This window comes from Oryx dammah, unplaced genomic scaffold (genome assembly GCF_014754425.2).
Source record: "Oryx dammah isolate SB20612 unplaced genomic scaffold, SCBI_Odam_1.1 HiC_scaffold_28, whole genome shotgun sequence".
Lineage (NCBI taxonomy): Eukaryota > Metazoa > Chordata > Mammalia > Artiodactyla > Bovidae > Oryx > Oryx dammah.
This window is the reverse complement of record NW_024070212.1, coordinates 67,208,471-67,228,055: the sequence shown is the minus strand read 5'-3', so window position 1 is coordinate 67,228,055 and position 19,585 is coordinate 67,208,471. Positions and strand designations below refer to the sequence as shown.

Below are 19,585 nucleotides of genomic sequence, written 5' to 3'. Positions count from 1 at the left end.
CACCTGGCCATGATTGTAGACAATATTGACTGAGGGATATGACTGGGTAAAAGTAATATTCAGATCCCTCAGCCAGGCAAGTATATTCCAACGGCAGAGAAGGAACACTGAGCTCCAGTAACTGCATGACACTCTCCTTATTAAGAGCATGCAACTCACTTTCTTCTGATTTCTACTTCCTTAGCATCCTCCTGTCTTTAATTTCCCAAGTGTTCTTTTCCTCAGGGAATAAAAGGTTCTGACAAGCTGACATGAATATCTAGTCTACTTGGCAGTTAATTTCCTCATAGAGACTTGTAAATTGATGTCCTGATTTTACAGACTTATAAGTTTGGTGAGAAGGGACCAATTTGTGTGGGCCTGTTAACCTCTGGATGACCACATAATAGCACAGTTACTGAACACCACTGGGTGCCGGATTCCAAACAAATATGATCACTAAGGAATGACGCACCCTCTGACACCAAGCTGAAACAGCTAATCATACTTAATGATACAATGTTTCACAGTGTAGTTGTGAATATTAAATGAGTTAATAGATATTAAAGTACCTAACACATTTTAGATTCTCAAAAAACAGTTTATGTCTCAACTCTTTAAGCCATATGCAACACAGTGGGGAAAAGACTCAAGTTTGAAAACTTTTTAGATGAACTGAAATGATCCTAAATTTTTCCCCCCACTCCATCCTATATATTTTAGTCACTCAGTCATGTCTGGCTCTCTGCAACCCCAAGGACTGTAGCCCACTAGGCGCCTCTGTTTATGGGATTTCCCAGTCAAGAATAGTGGAGTAGGTTGCCATTCCCTTCTCCAGGAGATCTTACTGACCCAGGAATTAAACCCAGATCTCCTGCATTGCAGGTGGATTCTTTACCATCTGAGATACCAAGGAAGCTCTAACCCTTTCCTCTTAAAAAGAGTAGTGGTTTATTTTTAGTGGCTTCTCATTTGTGCAGTGATCCTATTTGCCATTGGCTGACTTCATAAATATCATTCAGTAATGCTTAGAAGATTCATGCAAATCAAAATTATACCTAAAAATAACCTTATATATTCTGAGGAATAATTTACAAGCTCTGTAACCTTGGACAAGTCACAACCTTTCCCCATGACTGTGTCTCATAGACAGTAAATATGCCTTACCAGCTCTTATTATAACATCTCTTGGTGTTCCTTCCATCTCTGAAATCTATTTAACTATATTTACCACTGAATCCTCAGCACTCAATACAAAGTATGTATTACTGACATATATGCTGAATGATTGAATAGCTGTATTTTAAGGGTATATTTTCCTAACAACTTTCATAAATAAATGCAATGTTTACAGCAAAGGAAATGAAACTCAGTCACTAACTTGCTATCCATGAACGTTTGAAGTTCTTATTTAAAGAAACATAATTTTAAAAATATTCACAGAAAACTAGTCAATCTAATTACACTAGGACCACAGCCTTGTCTAACTCAATGAAACTAAGCCATGCCGCGTGGGGCCACCCAAGATGGGCAAGTCATGGTGGAGAGGTCTGACAGAATGTGGTCGACTGGAGAAGGGAATGGCAAGCCACTTCAGTATTCTTGCCTTGAGAACCCCATGAACAGTATGAAAAGGCAAAATGGCAGGATACTGAAAGAAGAACTCCCCAGGTCGGTAGGTGCCAAATATGCTACTGGAGATCAGTGGAGAAATAACTCCAGGAAGAATGAAGGGATGGAGCCAAAGCAAAAATGACACCAAGTTGTAGATGTGACTGGTGATAGAAGCAAGGTCCAATGCTATAAAGAGCAATATTGCATAGGAACCTGGAATGTTAGGTCCATGAATCAAGGCAAATTGGAAGTGGTCAAACAGGAGATGGCAAGAGTAAACATCAACATTCCAGGAATCAGTGAAATAAAATGGACTGGAATGGGTGAATTTAACTCAAATGACCATTATATCTACTACTGAGGGCAGGAATCCCTTAGAAGAAATGGAGTAGCCATCATGGTTAACAATGGATGCAATTACTTGGATGTAATCTCAAAAATGACAGAATGATCTCTGTTCGTGTCCAAGGCAAACCATTCATATCACAGTAATCCAAGGCTATGCCCCAACCAGTAACACTGAAGAAGCTGAAGTCGAACGGTTCTATGAAGACCCACAAGACCTTTTAGAACTAACACTCAAAAAAGACGTCTTTTTCATTATAGGGGACTGGAATAAAAAAGTAGGAAGTCAAGAAACACCTGGAGTAACAGGCAAACTTGGCCTTGGAATAGGGAATGAAGCAGGGCAAATAATAAAGTTTTGCCAAGAGAACACACTGGTCATACCAAACACCCTCTTCCAACAACACAAGAGAAGACTCTACACATGGACATCACCAGATGGTCAATACCAAAATCAGATTGATTATATTCTTTGCAGCCAAAGATGGAGAAGCTCTATACAGTCAGCAAAAACAAAACTGGGAGCTGACTGTGGCTCAGATCATGAGCTCCTTATTGCCAAATTCAGACTTAAAGTGAAGAAAGTAGGGAAAACCACTAGACCATTCAGGTATAAACTAAATCAAATCCCTTATGATTCTACACTGGAAGTAAGAAATAAATTTAGGCACTAGATCTAATAGATAGAGTGCCTGATGAACTATGGACTGAGGTTCATGACATTGTACAGGAGACAGGGATCAAGACCATCCCCATGGAAACAAAATGCAAAAAAGCAAAATGGCTGTTTGAGGATGCTTTACAAATACCTATGAAAAGAAGAGAAGTGAAAAGCAAAGGAGAAAGGGAAAGATATAAGCATCTGAATGCAGAGTTCCAAAGAATAGCAAGAAGAGATAAGAAAGCCTTCTTCAGTGATCAATGCAAAGAAATAGAGGCAAATAACTGAATGGGGAAAAGTAGAGATACCAAGGGAATGTTTCACATAAAGATGGGCTCGATAAAGGACAGAAATGGTATGGACCTAACAGAAGCAGAAGATATTAAGAAGAGGTGGCAAGAATACACAGAAGAACAGTACAAAAAAGATCTTCACGCCCAAGATAATCACGATGGTGTGATCACTCACCTAGAGCCAGAGATCCTGGAATGTGAAGTCAAGTGGGCCTTATAAAGCATCACTACGAACAAAGCTAGTGGAGGTGATGGAATTCCAGTTGAGCTATTTCAAATCCTAAAAGATGATGCTGTGAAAGTGCTGCACTCAATATGCCAGCAAATTTGGAAAACTCAGCAGTGGCCACAGGACTGGAAAAGGTCAGTTTTCAGTCCAATCCCAAAGAAAGGCAATGCCAAAGAATGATCAAACTACCGCACAATTGAACTCATCTCACACACTAGTAAAGTAATGCTCAAAATTCTCCAACCAGGCTTCAGCAATATGCAAACCGTGAACTTCCAGATGTTCAAGCTGGTTTTAGAAAAGGCAGAGGAACCACAGATCAAATTGCCAACATCTGCTGGACCATGAAAAAAGCAAAAGAGTTCCAGAAAAACATCTATTTCTGCTTTATTGACTATGCCAAAGCCTTTGACTGTATGGATCACAATAAACTGTGGAAAATTCTGAAAGAGATGGGAATACCAGACCACCTGACCTGCCTCTTGAGAAACCTATATGCAGGTCAGGAAGCAACAGTTAGAACTGGACATGGAACAACAGACTGGTTCCAAATAGGAAAAGGAGTACATCAAGGCCGTATATTGTCACCCTGCTTATTTAACTTATATGCAGAGTACATCATGAGACATGCTGGGCTGGAAGAAGCACAAGCTGGAATCAAGATTGCCAGCAGAAATATCAATAACTTCAGATATGCAGATGATACCACCGTTATGGCAGAAAGTGAAGAGGAACTAAAAACCGTCTTGATGAAGGTGAAAGAGGAGAGGGAAAAAGTTGGCTTAAAGCTCAACACTCAGAAAACTAAGATCATGGCATCTGGTCTCATCACTTCATGGGAAATAGATGGGGAAACAGTGGAAACAGTGTCAGACTTTATGTTTTTGGGCTCCAAAATCACTGCAGATGGTGGTTGCAGCCATAAAATTAAAAGACGCTTACTCCTTGGAAGGAAAGTTATGACCAACCTAGATAGCATATTCAAAAGCAGAGACATTACTTTGCCAACTAAGGTCCATCTAGTCAAGGCTGTGGTTATTCCAGTAGTCATGTAGGGTGTGAGAGTTGGACTATGAAGAAAGCTGAGCACCAAAGAATTGTTGCTTTTGAACTGTGGTGTTGGAGAAGACTCTTGAGAGTCCCTTGGACTGCAAGAAGTCCAACCAATCCATTCTAAAGATCAGTCCTGGGTGTTCTTTGGAAGGAATGATGCTAAAGCTGAAACTCCAGTACTTTGGCCACCTCATGCCAAGAGTTGACTCACTGGAAAAGACTCTGATGCTGGGAGTGATTGGGGACAGGAGGAAAAGGGGATGACAGAGGATGAGATGGCTGGATGGCATCACCGACTCAATGGACATGGGTTTGGGTGAACTCCGGGAGTTGGTGATGGACAGGGAGGCCTGGCATGCTGCGATTCATGGGGTCGCAAAGAGTCAGACATGACTGAGTGACTAAACTGAAGTGAACTGAACTTAAAAATTCATTGACTGATGGTAAAGAACAGATTCTCATGGAAGCTTTTTTAATGCCAATCTTAACACCATTATAATGGGTGGGTAGTGAGTAGGTGAATTGATGAACCAATTGATAAAATACTTTATACATATAAAACTATATCCTGCTAAATTATAAGAGCATAAATTTCCAAGTCAGTTTTTTTTTCCCACTTTTCCCCCACCTCTGAATGCTCAGAAAATCTTGTTCACAATATCTAATTCAAGAAATCTACTCCTCTGGATTTTTTGTCATGCTGAAGAAATGATGACACCCTTCAATACTACAAAAACAGTATGTAAGAAGAGGCTCCATTTGTGGCTCTTTGATTCTATAGTGGTATCCTTACTTTCTAGATGTTAGCTTTACTTTACTATCTCACTCTTTCCACACTGATAAGAATAAAATAATTATAAATATCTTTCCCATCCCTTTCACTTTTATTACTAAACAATTTCAAGAATGTAGAGGATCTTTAAAAATTCTATTTCAATGTATTACTGATGACATAACACATAAGTCTGGACATCCACCTGAAAATTAATATACAAAGTCAAGAACAGAAAAACTTGAGCTTGCAGAAACATTTTATTGCTTTTCCTAATAAACCTCATGTTTCCAGAAAAAGTGTTAGAACTGTATTTGTTTTGTTCTTGTATCCATAATCACATCTAGGCTTTAGCTTCCCTCAATTAAATGTAGTTCAGTGGAATAAATATTATTGACTACCTGCTGGGAGCCAGACCCTATACCAGGTTCTTAGGAATCAAAGATTAATAAGACATTTTCTAATTCTCATGAAGTTCACAGCTTAATTAGTGTATTATTTTTTGTTTTACAAAACCTTGGCCTCATTCTCATTCCAATCAGAATTGCTCTACTTTTACCAGCTGCATATTTTAGGGCTTAATAAAGTACTGCCTTAAGATATCTGAAAAAAAAAAATCACTGATCTGGAGGAAGTTATGGGCATTGTACTTGTTGTACAGGTAATAACTGTATTTTCTCAGGCTGGGTTCCTCAGAATACTAACCTAAGACAAAGAAGTATGTTACAGGGAACAAAACCTTGGTAAGAAGGAACAAATGGGGGAAGGCAGGAGAGTCAAAAAAAGATTTGTTATTGAATTGACTGGCCACCGAAACAGAAGGTTGGATACTGAGTCTTATAGGACACACTAATAACCTCTCAGAAAAAGAAAGCACAAAGCATTTTCATTACTCTGTTCTTCATGGACTTCCCTCACAGCTCAGTTGGTAAAGAATCTGCCTGCAGTGCAGGAGACCTGGGTTCAATTCCTGGGTTGGGAAGATCCCCTGGAGAAGGAAAAGGCAATCCACTCCAGTAATCTTGCCTGGAAAATCCCATGGACAGAGGCTGGTGGCTACAGTCCATGGGGTCACAAACAGTCGGACATGACTTAGCGACTAAACAACCACCACCTCTTCCTCATTGGTCAGTGATGTCCCCCAGGGCAATAACTCCCCATCATTTCTTCTTTTGCACATGTTTGACTGCTGGTCAGAATCCCATGATGCCCCATGCTACTTCACCATCAAATAAAGAATCTCGAAGGCTAGACTAGGGATGTGATAACTTACGGTGAACGATGTTGGATTCGTGATCTCGGACCTAGGACCAAGCTTGAGCACTCAAGAGCTTTTGTGTAGCAGAGTTTTATTAAAGTAAGCCTTCTCTGTCAGAGAAAGCTTCTGACACAGACATCAGAAGGGGATCGGAGAGTGTCCCAGCTCGCCCCCCTCATGCGCTAGTCTTTAGCAAGGGAGCTATACACTTTTTAAATTAGTTATTACAATAAATAAAAAGAATGTCTCAAGGTTGTAAAAAATTTTTCCAGATCCACTCCCACAGCTTACATTTAAGATAAGAGGATTAGAACTTAACAATAGAAAGATTTTATCAGACCCACTCCCATAATATACATTTAAATAACTAAGGTCCGTCTAGTCAAGGCTATGGTTTTTCCTGTGGTCATGTATGGATGTGAGAGTTGGACTGTGAAGAAGGCTGAGCGCCAAAGAATTGATGCATTTGAACTGTGGTGTTGGAGAAGACTCTTGAGAGTCCCTTGGACTGCAAGGAGTCCAACCAGTCCATTCTGAAGGAGATCAACCCTGGGATTTCCTTGGAAGGAATGATGCTAAAGCTGAAGCTCCAGTACTTTGGCCACCTCATGCAAAGAGTTGACTCATTGGAAAAGACTCTGATGCTGGGAGGGATTGGTGGCAGGAGGAGAAGGGGACGACCGAGGATGAGATGGCTGGATGGCATCACGGACTCAATGGACGTGAGTCTGAGTGAACTCCGGGAGCTTGTGATGGGCAGGGAGGCCTAGCGTGCTGCGATTCATGGGGTCGCAAAAACTCAGACATGACTGAGTGACTGAACTCAACTCAAGATAACAGGATTAGTCAGAGGTTTTCAAGAAATAGAAACTGTCCTCAATCAGAAAACACTGTTGTTATATGCCTGGTAGGCTACAGTCCACGGGGTCGCAGAGTCAGACAGGACTGAGCAACTTCACTTTCACTTTTCACAGAGTTTAAACTGAGTTTTTTGTTGTGTATTCATCAGTTTAAAGAAAAAAACATTTTATGTGACTAAGACTATGGAATGTAAAGAGAAGGGGGAAAAAAAAAAAGACCTTTGTCTTTTCCTCCTCCTTGAGAATTTCAGACCCCTACCTCCTCCTTGAGAGCCCCAGATCCCTTTCTCCTCCTTGGGTACCCTAGACTTCTTATCAACCTACCTAGGGTTTGGGGGGTATAAATGGCAAGAGAGAATGGGTATTCTAGACAGAAGGAACAATTTATATAAGATGCAAATGTTTCAAACAGCCAGATGTATTTGAAGTATGCTAAGAAAATCAGTATCCCTGGAGCTGAAGCAGTAGTAGATTAATTTAGAGATGTGGACAAGATTCAAAACATAATAAACTTGATAAGTCATGTTAGGAGGTAATGTCAGTAAGTTCAGTCACTCAGTCCTGTCTGACTATTTGTGACCCCATGGACTGCGGCATGCCAGGCTTCCATGCCCATCACCAACTCCCAGAGTTTACTCAAACTCATGTCCATTGAGTTGGTGATGCCATCCAACCATCTCATCCTCTGTCGTCCCCTTCTCCTCCCACCTTCAATCTTTTCCAGCATCAGAGTCTTTTCAAATGAGTCAGTTCTTTGCATTAGGTGGCCAAAGTATTGGAGTTTTTTGCATTAGGTGGCCAAAGTATTGGAGTTTTTTTGCAGTAGGTGTCCAAAGTATTGGAGTTTCAGCTTCAGCATCAGTCCTTTCAGTGAATATTCAGGGTTGATCTCCTTTAGGATGGACTGGTTGGCTCTCTTTGCTGTCCAAGGGACTCTCAAGAGTCTTTTGCAACACCACAGTTCAAAGGCATCAATTCTTTGGCACTCACCTTTCTTTATAGTCCAGCTCTCACATCCATACATGACTACTGGAAAAACCATAGGTTTGACTAGATGGACTTTTGTTGGCAAAGTAATGTCTCTGCTTTTTAATATGCTGTCTAGGTTGGTCATAGATATTCTTCTAAGGAGCAAGCACCTTTTAATTTCTAGGAGGTAACTCAGTACCAGAAAAAAAAGAGGAAAGTCATTTGAGTGATTTTAAATGAAAAAGTGAATTTAGGAAAGGGTGTAAATGGAATAATTCTGATTAACATTATTATATTTGTAAAATGAGAAATGCGATGTATATAAAGGATTTATGAAACACAAAAAGGTAGAATATTACTTTTATTAACACACAGACTATGCTATGTTAGGATATATATTGTAAGCCCTAGACAATCACTAAAAATAATAAAAGGTAGAGCTAAGATATCAATAGAGGAAATAAAATGAAACACACATGCAAAAGAACAATTCAAATCAATTAAAAGTAGTCAAGGAATGAGTAACAGAGGAAAAAGTAGAGGTAAAAAAATGGAATGAAAAAAAGATAGTACACTGAAACCCAAATATTTCAAAGATAATACTAAATGTAAATGGATTAAATACCCTCAATTAAAAAGACAAATCAATGTAACACAAATGAACCTCACAGATATTATGCAAATTGAAAGAAACTGGAAATAAAGAGTACTTATTGAGTAATTTGATTTGTATGAATGTTCAAGTGAGACAAAGCCAGTTTATATGATAGAAATCAGACAGACCAGTAATTGCCTGGGACAGAGGGCTGCAAGAGACTAACATTACGAAACTGCCAAGGTGTAAGGGTGAACTTTGGGGGAAGATTAAAAATGTTCTATATCTTAATTGGTTCTATGCACAATACATTTTTCAAAGTCATTGATCTGTCTGCTTAGAATGTGTGAGTTTTAGAGTCTCTAGTCCTATATTAGGTTTTTATTTAGGTCTTTATTTTTTAATTTATTTTCTTGGACTCCAAGAAATCACTGCAGATGGTAACGGCAGCCATGGAATTAAAAGACGCTTACTCCTTGGAAGAAAAGTTATGACCAACCTAGACAGCATGCTAAAAAGCAGAGACATTACTTTGCCAACAAAGGTCTGTCTAGTCAAAGCTATGGTCTTTCCAGTGGTCATGTATGGATGTGAGAGTTGACCATAAAGAAGGGTTAGGGCAGAAGAATTGATGCTTTTGAACTGTGGTGTTGGAGAAGACTCTTGAGAATCCCTTGGACTGCAAGGAGATCAAGCCAGTCAATCCTAAAGGAAATCAGTCCTGAATATTCATTGAAAGAACTGATGCTGAAGCTAAAGCTCCAATACTTTGGCCTAATGCAAAGAGCCAACTCATTAGAAAAGACCCTGATGCTGGGAAAGACTGAGGCAAGAGAAGGGGACAACAGAGGATAAGATGGTTGAATGGCATCATCAACTCAATGGACAGGAGTTTGAGCAAGCTCCAGGAGATGGTGAGGAACAGGGAAGCTTGGCGTGCTGCAGTCCATAGAGTCACAAAGAGTCGGACACAGCTGAGCGACTGAACAACAAATTTTGGAATATGGTGCTAAAGAATGTTCTAATTTCATTATTTTACAGGTAGCTATCCAGTTTTCCCTGAACCACTTATTGAAATGACTGTCTTCTCCCCATTGTATATTCTTGCCTCTGGGGTCATAGATTAATTGACCATAAGTGTGGGTTTATACCTGAGCTTTCTATATTGTTCCATTGATCTATCTGTTTTTATGCCAGTACTGTATTGTTTTAATTACTATAGCTTTGTAGTATAAAACTCCTAGAGGATAAAATAAGCAGAACACTCTTTGACATAAATCACAGCAATATTTTTTGATCCATCTCCTAAAGGAAATAAAAGCAAATAATAAACAAATTGGACCTAAGTAAATAAAAGCTTTTCCACAGCAAAGGAAATCACCAAAACAAAAAGACAACCTACTAAATGGGAGAAAATATTTGTAAATTATATGACTGATAGGGATTAATATTCAACATATATAAACAGTTCATACAATACAACATTAAAAATTTTTTTTAATGGGAGGGAATTCCCTGGCAGTATAGTGGTTAGGATTCAGCACTTTCATTACCAGGGTCTGGGTTCAGTCCCTGGTCAGGGAACTAAGATCCTGCAAGCCATGCCACAGAGCAAAAAATTAAAAAGGAGGCAGAAGAACTGAATAAATATTTTTCCAAAGAGGAAATCTGATCGTGAACAGACACATGAAAAGATGCTCAGCATCACTAATCATCAGGGAAATGAAAATGAAAATCACAGTGAGCTATCACCTCATACCTGTCTGAATGGCTATCATCAAAAAGAACACAAATAACACATATTGGTAAGGATGTAGAGAAAAGGGAACTTTCACATACTAATGATGGAAATGTAAATTGGTGCAGTCACTGTGGAAAACAGTATGGAGGGTCTCAAAAATGAAAAACAGAACTACCATATGATCTACCAACTCCACTCCTGGGTATATGTTTGAAAAAAAAACAAAAATAATAAGTTGAAATGATACATGCCTCCCAATGTTCACAGCAACATTATTTATTTGATGGACACTTAGGAAGCAGCCTAAGTGTCTATCAAAAGATGAATGGATAAAGAAGCTTATATATATATATCACATTAATATACACATATACATAGATATATCACACACATATGTACATACACACACGTGTGTGTGTGTGTGTGTGTGGCTCAGTGGTAAAGAAACCACCTGCCAATGGAGGAGATGCGGGTTCAGTCCCTGCATCAGGAAGATCCCTGGAGAAGGAAATGGCAACCCACTCCAATATTCTTGCCTGGAGAAGTCCATGGGCAGAGGAGCCTGGTGGGCTACAGCCCATGGAGTGGCAAAAGAGTCAACCACAACTTAACAACTATACACCATGGAGTACTACTCAGTCAAAACAAATAATATTTTGCCATTTGGAGCAACGCAGGTGAACTTGTCCCTTGTGGCTCAGTCAATAAAGAATCCACCTGCAGTACAGGAGACCAGGGTTCAGTCTCTGCATTGGGAAGATCCCCTGGAGGAGACCATGGCCACCCACTCCAGTATTCTTGCCTTAAGAATCCCCACGAACAGAGGAGCATGGTGGGCTGCAGTCCATGGGGTCACAACGAGTCAGACACGACTGAATGACTCCACACATGGGTGAACTTGGAGGACATGGCGCTAAGTGAAACAAGTTAGAGAAAAACAAAAACTACCTGGTATCACTTATATGTGGAATCTAAAAAATACAACAAACGTGTGAATGTAAAAGAAGCAGACTCACAGATATAGAGAACACACTGGTGGTTTAGGGTTAGGGGTCTGTGAATGGGAGGCACAATCGATTGTGTGTAAGACAGGCTACAAGGATGTATTGCACAACATGGGAAGTGTAGCCAATATTTTGTAATAGCTGTAAGTGGAGCATAACCTTCAGAAATTGTATAAAATTTTTTAAATTAAAAAAATGGTGACTTTTATTGTGTATGAATTATACATAGACAAAGTATATTTTCCAAAAGCAGCAAACATCTCAGCTTTCTTTTTGAATGAGTAAATGGTGATAATGAAGACAATACAGGAGGAAGAGAAAGTCTGGGCTTCACCTAAGAGGGCTGTTTACATGAAGCACCAATTTGAAACTATACTGCTATGCTAGGGGCTGGGAGAGCAAGGACGAAAAATACACAGTTCCGCTATCTTGAAGGACAAGAATAGTCTAATGGAGGATGTATGAAAACAACCTAGTTTAACACATTATGAGAAATGTTCCTTTAGAGTTATAAACAAAGTGTTTCAGGAGAGAGATACTTAATGTTTTAATTTAAAATAATTAAAAATACTCAAAGTTCCTCATCAATAGGTAAAAACAAATGTCTGTGTATTCATACCAGAGAATGCTATTTCAACAATAAAAAGAAACTACTGAATAGGCAAAATCATGGATGAATCTCCAAATAATTACGTTGAGTGGAAGAGGAAGGAATCATCACTCTCAGAAAAAAAAAAAGGACATACTGTATGGCTCCATTTACATAAAACTCTAAAAACTGAAAAATAATCTATAGTGATAGGAAGCATACAAGTGGTCATCCGGAGGGGAGAGAGGTGGGAAGTGAAGGAATGAAGGCATTACAAAGGTATATGACGAAGTCTTTGAGGGTGATGGATATATTCATTACCTTGATTATAGTGATGGTCTAAACTTTAGACCACTTCTCCAAATACAATTAGTTTATACTCTAACTGGCTCAAAATTGGGAAAGGAGTGTGACAAGGTTGTATATTGTCACCCTCCTTATTTAAAGAGCTTCCCTGATAGCTTAGTTGGTAAAGAATCCACCTGTAATGCAGGAGACCCCAGTTCAATTCCTGGGTCAGGAAGATCCTCTGGAGAAGGGACAGGCTACCCACTCCAGTATTCTTGAGCTTCCCTTGTGGCTCAGCTGGTAGAGAATCCACCAGCAATGCAGGGGACCTACAGAAGACCTGGGTTCAATCCCTGGGTTGGGAAGATCCCCTGGAGAAGGGAAAGGCTACCCACTCCAGTAGTCTCACCTGGAGAATTCCATGGACTACAGTCCAGGGGGTTGCAAAGAGTCAGATATGACTGAGCAAATTTCACTTTCACTTTCTCCTTATTTAACTTATATGCAGAGTACATCATGTGAAATGCCGGGCAAGAGGAATCACAAGTCGGAATCAAGATTGCCAGAAGAAATACCAACAACCTGGTTTCACAGGTAATACATACATCCAAACTTATCATATCGGTAATTTTAAATATGTACAGTTCACTGTAGTTAGTAATACCTCAACAAAACTGTTCTTAAAAATGTTAAAAGCAATCTTCAGAAAAGACGAGATTATGATAAAGCTGCACTGAATTGCATATGATCTATTTTGTAACATAAATCTCTAACACAAATATAATGAAGAAAATATTCAGGTTGGAATAATGATGTTATCTAAACCTTATTTAGTGTTTACTGGGAGCCAGGCACTTTGCTGTGCCTCTCACTTAATTCATTTCATTCACATATCAACAGTATGAAGTAGGTAGTTTTAATATCCCCAAGTTATAAATGAGGAAACTGAGGACTGAGTTAGAAGTATGTTCAACTGGAATATAACAATCACTTTCAGTGGCTTAGACAAGAAATGGTCATTGTTATTAAAAAATAAACAACAACAAAAACAAGAGGGCTGGAAGTGGACAATCTGGTGTGCTTTAAGCTGCCAAGCCATGGGGTTGCAAAGAGTCAGACACTACTTGGCAACTAAACCACAGCAAAACAATGTGGACAAGGATATAGGAAGGCTCTTCTTCCTTCCACCCCAACATGCACCACTGTGTGACTACTGCCTCTTAGTTACTTAGTAGCTTCTGCACTTTCAGGCATCAGAGGACTTCAGGCAGAAAGAAGCAAGAAAGAGTGAAGTGGGAAAAGACAGAAGGGTCTACTCACTGAATCTCCTAGCTTTCCCAGAGGCCCCACCCAGACGCTTTTGCTTATTATTTGCCAGAATTGTGTCAAATGGCCACCAGAAAGCTACTAGAAAGAAGAGGATTATAGATGGAGGCCAAAGGAGCAATTCCTGTCTTAAGTACTAAGAAGTGGAGACAGAATTTGATCTAGACTTATTTCCCAAGCCTGTTTTTATATGAATAAAGTTTTCCATAAATTCTTCCCCAAAGGCTTCTTGATGTGCCAAGCAAGGGGGAGACATTTCATCCTGAGGATGACTTGATAGAGTATGGAATACGGTATGCATGTAGGCATTGGTAAGTGGCACGTAAATCTTTTGAGTAAGCACAATTAAGGAAAAAGCTTTTCTGTTTTTCCTTAAGTGGAAGAAGTATGTGGAAGGAAGGCGTGAAATACAGTGACCTATAGCTTAACTTCACATACTTTCTAATCAATAGCTTTACCTCTTGTGGTTTCCTGTGATTTAGAAATTTCCAGTTTCTGCATATCTCATACCTAGAAAGTTTTCTGGTGATCCATCAGGGCACTTTTAACATTCAACAAGTATTATTATCTAGGTGTAAAGAAGTGGCAAGATAGGCAGAATATCATCTCTAGGAAAATATTAATAACATTTTAAAACAATAAAAGAAAAGGACATGATTCACATTTATAAGCCTTAAGTGTTTCCACAATAACTGAAATCCAAACCAGACTTATTTATAATTCCCAGCCATGAGGTCAAACCCATACGCATTACGTACACAGTGTGTGTCAGTATTCTGGTCACCTGAACTGGATGTCACTCAAGAATTCAGTAGACAATAGACATTTTTATTGCTATTTATAAATCTATAAATATATAATCTGTGGTCAGTGAGTTAAACTAAGAATTCACTTTTTTAGTCTAAATTATTAAATTTTCATGATATATTAGCCCAAGCTTCCCTAGTGGCTCAGTGGTAAAGAATCCACCTGCCAATATAGGAGACTCGGGTTCAATCCCTGGGCCAGGAAAATCCCCTGGAGAAGGAAATGGCAACTCACTCCAGCATTTTTGCCTTAGAAATCCCAAGGACAGAGGAGCCTAGTGGGCTATAGTCAAGGCAGTTGCAAGAGTCAAACATGACTTAGCAACTAAACAACAACAAATATATTAGCCTACTCCACAAACATAAATTCAGCAGCCATTTATTGAGCACCTATGAGCCATGCATTGTGCTAGGTTCAGAAGTGAAATAAAGCAGAATTCCTGCCTTCAAAAAAAAAATCACATATAAAAGCAATTTGATGAGTATGCTGAAAGTGTTAGTCACTCAGTTGTATCCAGCTCTTTGCAACCCCATGAATGTTACACCGCCAGGCTCCTCTGTCCATGGAATTTTCTAGCCAAGACTACTGGAGCGGATTGCCCTTCCTTTCTCCAGGGTATCTTCCCAATCCAGGGATTGAACCCAGGTCTTCTGCTTTGCAGGCAGATTTTTTTTACTGCCTGAGCCACCACAGAAGCCCTAAGTACTATGGTTCGGTTCAGTTCAGTCGCTCAGTCATGTCCGACTCTTTGCGACCCCATGGACTGCAGCACACCAGGCCTCCCTGTCCATCACCAACTCCTGCAGTTTACTCAGACTCATGTCCATTGAGTCAGTGATGCCATCCAGCCATCTCATCCTCTGTCATCCCCTTCCCCTCCTGCCCCCAATCCCTCCCAACATCAGAGTCTTTTCCAGTGAGTCAACTCTTCACATGAGGTGGCCAAAGTACTGGAGTTTCAGCTTTAGCATCATTCCTTCCAAAGAACAACCAGGGCTGATCTCCTTCAGAATGGACCAGTTGGATCTCCTTGCAGTCCAAGGGACTCTCAAGAGGCTTCTCCAACACCACAGCTAAAAAGCATCAATTCTTTGGCGCTCAGCTTTCTTCACAGTCCAACTCTCACATCCATACATGACCACAGGAAAAACCATAGCCTTGACTAGATGGACCTTTGTTGGCAAAGTAATGTCTCAGCTTTTTAATATGCCTTCTAGGTTGATCATAACTTTTCTTCCAAGGAGTAAGTGCCTTTTAATTTCATGGCTACAGTCACCATCTGCAGTGATTTTGGAGCCCCCCAGAAATAAAGTCTGTCACTGTTTTCACCATTTCCCCATCTGGTTTTAGAAAAGGCAGAGGGTCCAGAGGTCAAATTGCCAACATCCATTGGATTATCGAAAAAGCAAGAGAGTTCCATAAAAACACCTATTTCTGTTTTATTGACTATGCCAAAGCCTTTGACTGTGTGGATCACCACAAACTGTGGAAAATTATGAAAGAGATGGGAATACCAGACCACCTGACCTAACTCTTGAGAAATCTGTATGCAGGTCAGGAAGTAACAGTTAGAATTAGACATGAAACAACAGACTGGTTCCAAATAGGGAAAGGAGTATGTCAAAGATGTATATTTGTCACACTGCTTTTTAAACTTATATGTAAAGTACATCATGAGAAATGCTGGGCTGAATGAAGCACAAGCTGGAATCAAGACTGCTGGGAGAAATATTACTAACCTCAGATATGCAGATGACACCACCCTTATGCAGAAAGCGAAGAAGAACTAAAGAGCATCTTGATGAAAGTGAAAGGAGAGAGTGAAAGAGTTGGCTTAAAGCTCAACATTCAGAAAACTAAGATCATGGCATCTGGTCCCATCATTTCATGGCAAATAGATGGGGAAACAGTAGGAAGTACTAGGGTAGATGTGTATAATTTGCACCACAAATGTCCTTCCAATTCTGCTTTCTATTTCCTTCACATTTTTCTTTTTCTTTCTTTTTTTTTTTTTTTACTTCTCTAGAAGTAACAACAAGATAGTTGAGCAAGATGTTCAAGTAAGGGCAAGAAAACTAAAGAGTTTACGCCTGGCAAGTTTTAGAAACATACTATCTAAAATTTTTATCACAATAAAATGTAACACAAATTTTCAAATTACTTTACCACAGATTAAGTATGTTGCTTCTGCAGACATATCAGTTATTTTCTGTTCCAAGTTTCAGACTACTGCCTAGAAACCAGCACAGATACTACATTTGTACTGAAACCAACAGAAGAGGGTATTCAAGACAAGCACAATTCACTGTACTTTATCATCTATGAGCACAAAGGCTGTAAATGTTGAACTTCTCTTCCACTCAGAGAAAAGGAAACATACATATATAAACACCGCCTTACCAGTGTTGGTTAGCTGCTTTAAAATAAAAAAATGTAAAGATCATATTCAAAGAAAACCCAAGCTTTATATAGAACTACAGAACATGAGCTATATACACATTCCTTCTATCATCAATGATTTTGTGATATTTCAATGTAGGCCCTGAGACCTCAATATTTTTTTTAAATTTTTTGGCTGCACCACATGGCATGTGGGACCTTAGTTCCCCAACCAGGGATTGAGCCAGCACCCCCGCAGTGGAAGAACAGTCTTAATCACTGGACTGCCAGGGAAGTCTGAGACTTCAATATTAAAGCACTGTCATGAAACCAATACTTACTACTCTAAGAAAAACACATTCATACATAATCAAACTCAACCAATGAGAAGGAAAGTGCAGAGTGATCTCAGTCACACATTTCCCCCGAAAATCAAAAGATAAAACAGATTATTATTATTATAACATAACTCAGATCATCTCAATGCTAGCCACTCAAGAATTCCCAAAGCTTTCAGGGAGTCAGTGGACAAGCACTAAGTGCTTACTGACCAGAGGCCACTTTCCAGGCACTGTGCTGGATGTGCAGACAAGTACTTTCTCACACAAAGTCTATTATCTATTGATAAGTCTTACAAGAAGAAAATTATGAAAAAATAAGTGTTCTTAAAGTGTTAAAGTGAAAAACAGTCTTTAATCAGTAGTCATTGTCTGACTCAAACAAGTGCAACAGGAAATCATGATGAGCAGTCAGGGAAAAGAAAGCAGCACTGAAATAGAGTTTTAAATGATGGACAGGCTATGAACACAAAAAGTAGAATGGTTTAAATGCTAGGAATCACACAAAAGGGCACAGAGTTAGAAACACACACAGATGGTAGGAGCTGGGTAGGTTAGAGAAAGGACAGTCCTGGTTTTCACGATCAGTTAGCATCACACTCTGGGTATGAATGTTGGACAATTAAGTTAGATGCACTGAGTGCTATCCTTATTCATCAGAGGGCAAATAGAATGAATACAATCACAAAAACTAATCAAACTGATCATATGGACCACAGCCTTGTCTAACTCAATGAAACTACGAGCAATGCCATGTAGGGCCACCCAAGACAGATGGGTCATGGTGGAAAGTTCTGACAAAACATGGTCCACTGGAGAAGGAAATGGCAAACGACCTCAGTATTCTTGCCTTGAGAACCCAATGAACAGTATGAAAAGGCAAAAAGATATGACACTGAAAGATGAACTCCCCAGGTTCATAGGTACCCAATATGCTATTGGAGAAGAGTGGAGAAATAACTTCAAAAAAAAGGAAGAAACAGAGCCAAAGCAAAAACAGTGCCCAGTTGTGGATGTGACTGGCGATGGAAGTAAAGAACAATGTTGTAAAGAACAACATTGCATAGTAACCTGGAATGTTAGCTCCGTGAATCAAGGTAAATTGGAAGTGGTCAAAAAGGAGATGGCAAGAGTGAACATAGACATTTTAGGAATCAGTGAACTAAAATGGACTGGAATGGGTGAATTTAATTCAGATGACGATTGTATCTACTACTCTGGGAAAGAATACCTTAGAAGAAATGGAGTAGGCATCATAGTCAACAAAAGAGTCCAAAAATGCAGTACTTGGATGCAATCTCAAAAACAAAAGAATGATCTCTGTTAGTTTCCAGGGCAAACCATTCAATATTACAGTAATCCAAGTCTATGCCCCAACCAGTAATGCTGAAGAAGCTGAAGTTTGAACGGTTCTATGAAGACTTACAAGACCTTTTATTTTTATTTTTTTGAGGGTTGATTGGGTTTATTGACCACCTCTTGGGGGGACAATGCTCAGGGCAGCCCAGCGCCAGCACAAAAATATGGAATGCTTCACAAATTTGCATGTCATCCTTGTGCAGGGGCCATGCTAATCTTCTCTGTATCGTTCCAATTTTAGTATATGTGCTGCCAAAGCGAGGACTACAAGACCTTTTAGAACTAACACCAAAAAAAGATGTCCTTTTCATCACAGGGGACTAGAATGAAAAAGTACGAAGTCAAGAGTTACCTAGAGGAACAGGCAGATTTGGTGTTGGAGTACAGAATGAAGCAGGGCAAAGGCTAACAGAATTTTGCCAAGGAAACACACTGGTTATATCAAACACCTTCTTCTTCCAACAATGCAAGAGAAGACTCTACACATGGATATCACCAGATGGTCAACACCGAAATCAGACTGATTATATTCTAGGTAGCCGAAGATGGAGAAGCTCTATACAGTCAACAAGACTGGGAGCTGACTATGGCTCAGATCTCCTTATTGCCAAATTCAGACTTAAATTGAAGAAAGTAGGGAAAACCACTAGACCATTCAAGTATGACCTAAATCAAATCCCTTATCCCTTATACAGTGGAAGTGAGGAATAGATTCAAGGGATTAGATCTGACAGACAGAGTGCCTAAAGAACTATGGACAGAGGTTCATGACATTGTACAAGAGGCAGTGATCAAGACCATCCCCAAGAAAAAGAAATACAAAAAGGCAAAATGGTTGTCTGAGGAGACCTTACAGATAGCTGAAAAAAAGAAGAGAAGCTAAAGGCAAAGAAGAAAAGGAAAGATACACCCCATCTGAATGCAGAATTCCAAAGAATAGCAAGGAGAGATGAGAAAGCTTTCCTCAATGATCAGTGCAAAGAAATAGAGGGAAATAATAGAATGGGAAAGACTAGAGCTGTCTTCAAGAAAAACAGAAATACCAATGAAAATTTCATGCAAAGATGGGCACAATAAAGGACATAAATGGTATGGACCTAGCAGAAGTAGAAGATATTAAGAAGAC

General features: G+C 39.5%; 1 non-coding gene across 1 annotated transcript; it reads right to left on the bottom strand.

The window, feature by feature from the left end:
* Nucleotides 1–18,617: 18,617 nt before the first annotated feature.
* On the bottom strand, nucleotides 18,618–18,724 carry LOC120857171. Its single transcript, XR_005719628.1, has one exon. It is a non-coding gene; the product is annotated as a U6 spliceosomal RNA (small nuclear RNA).
* Nucleotides 18,725–19,585: the final 861 nt, after the last annotated feature.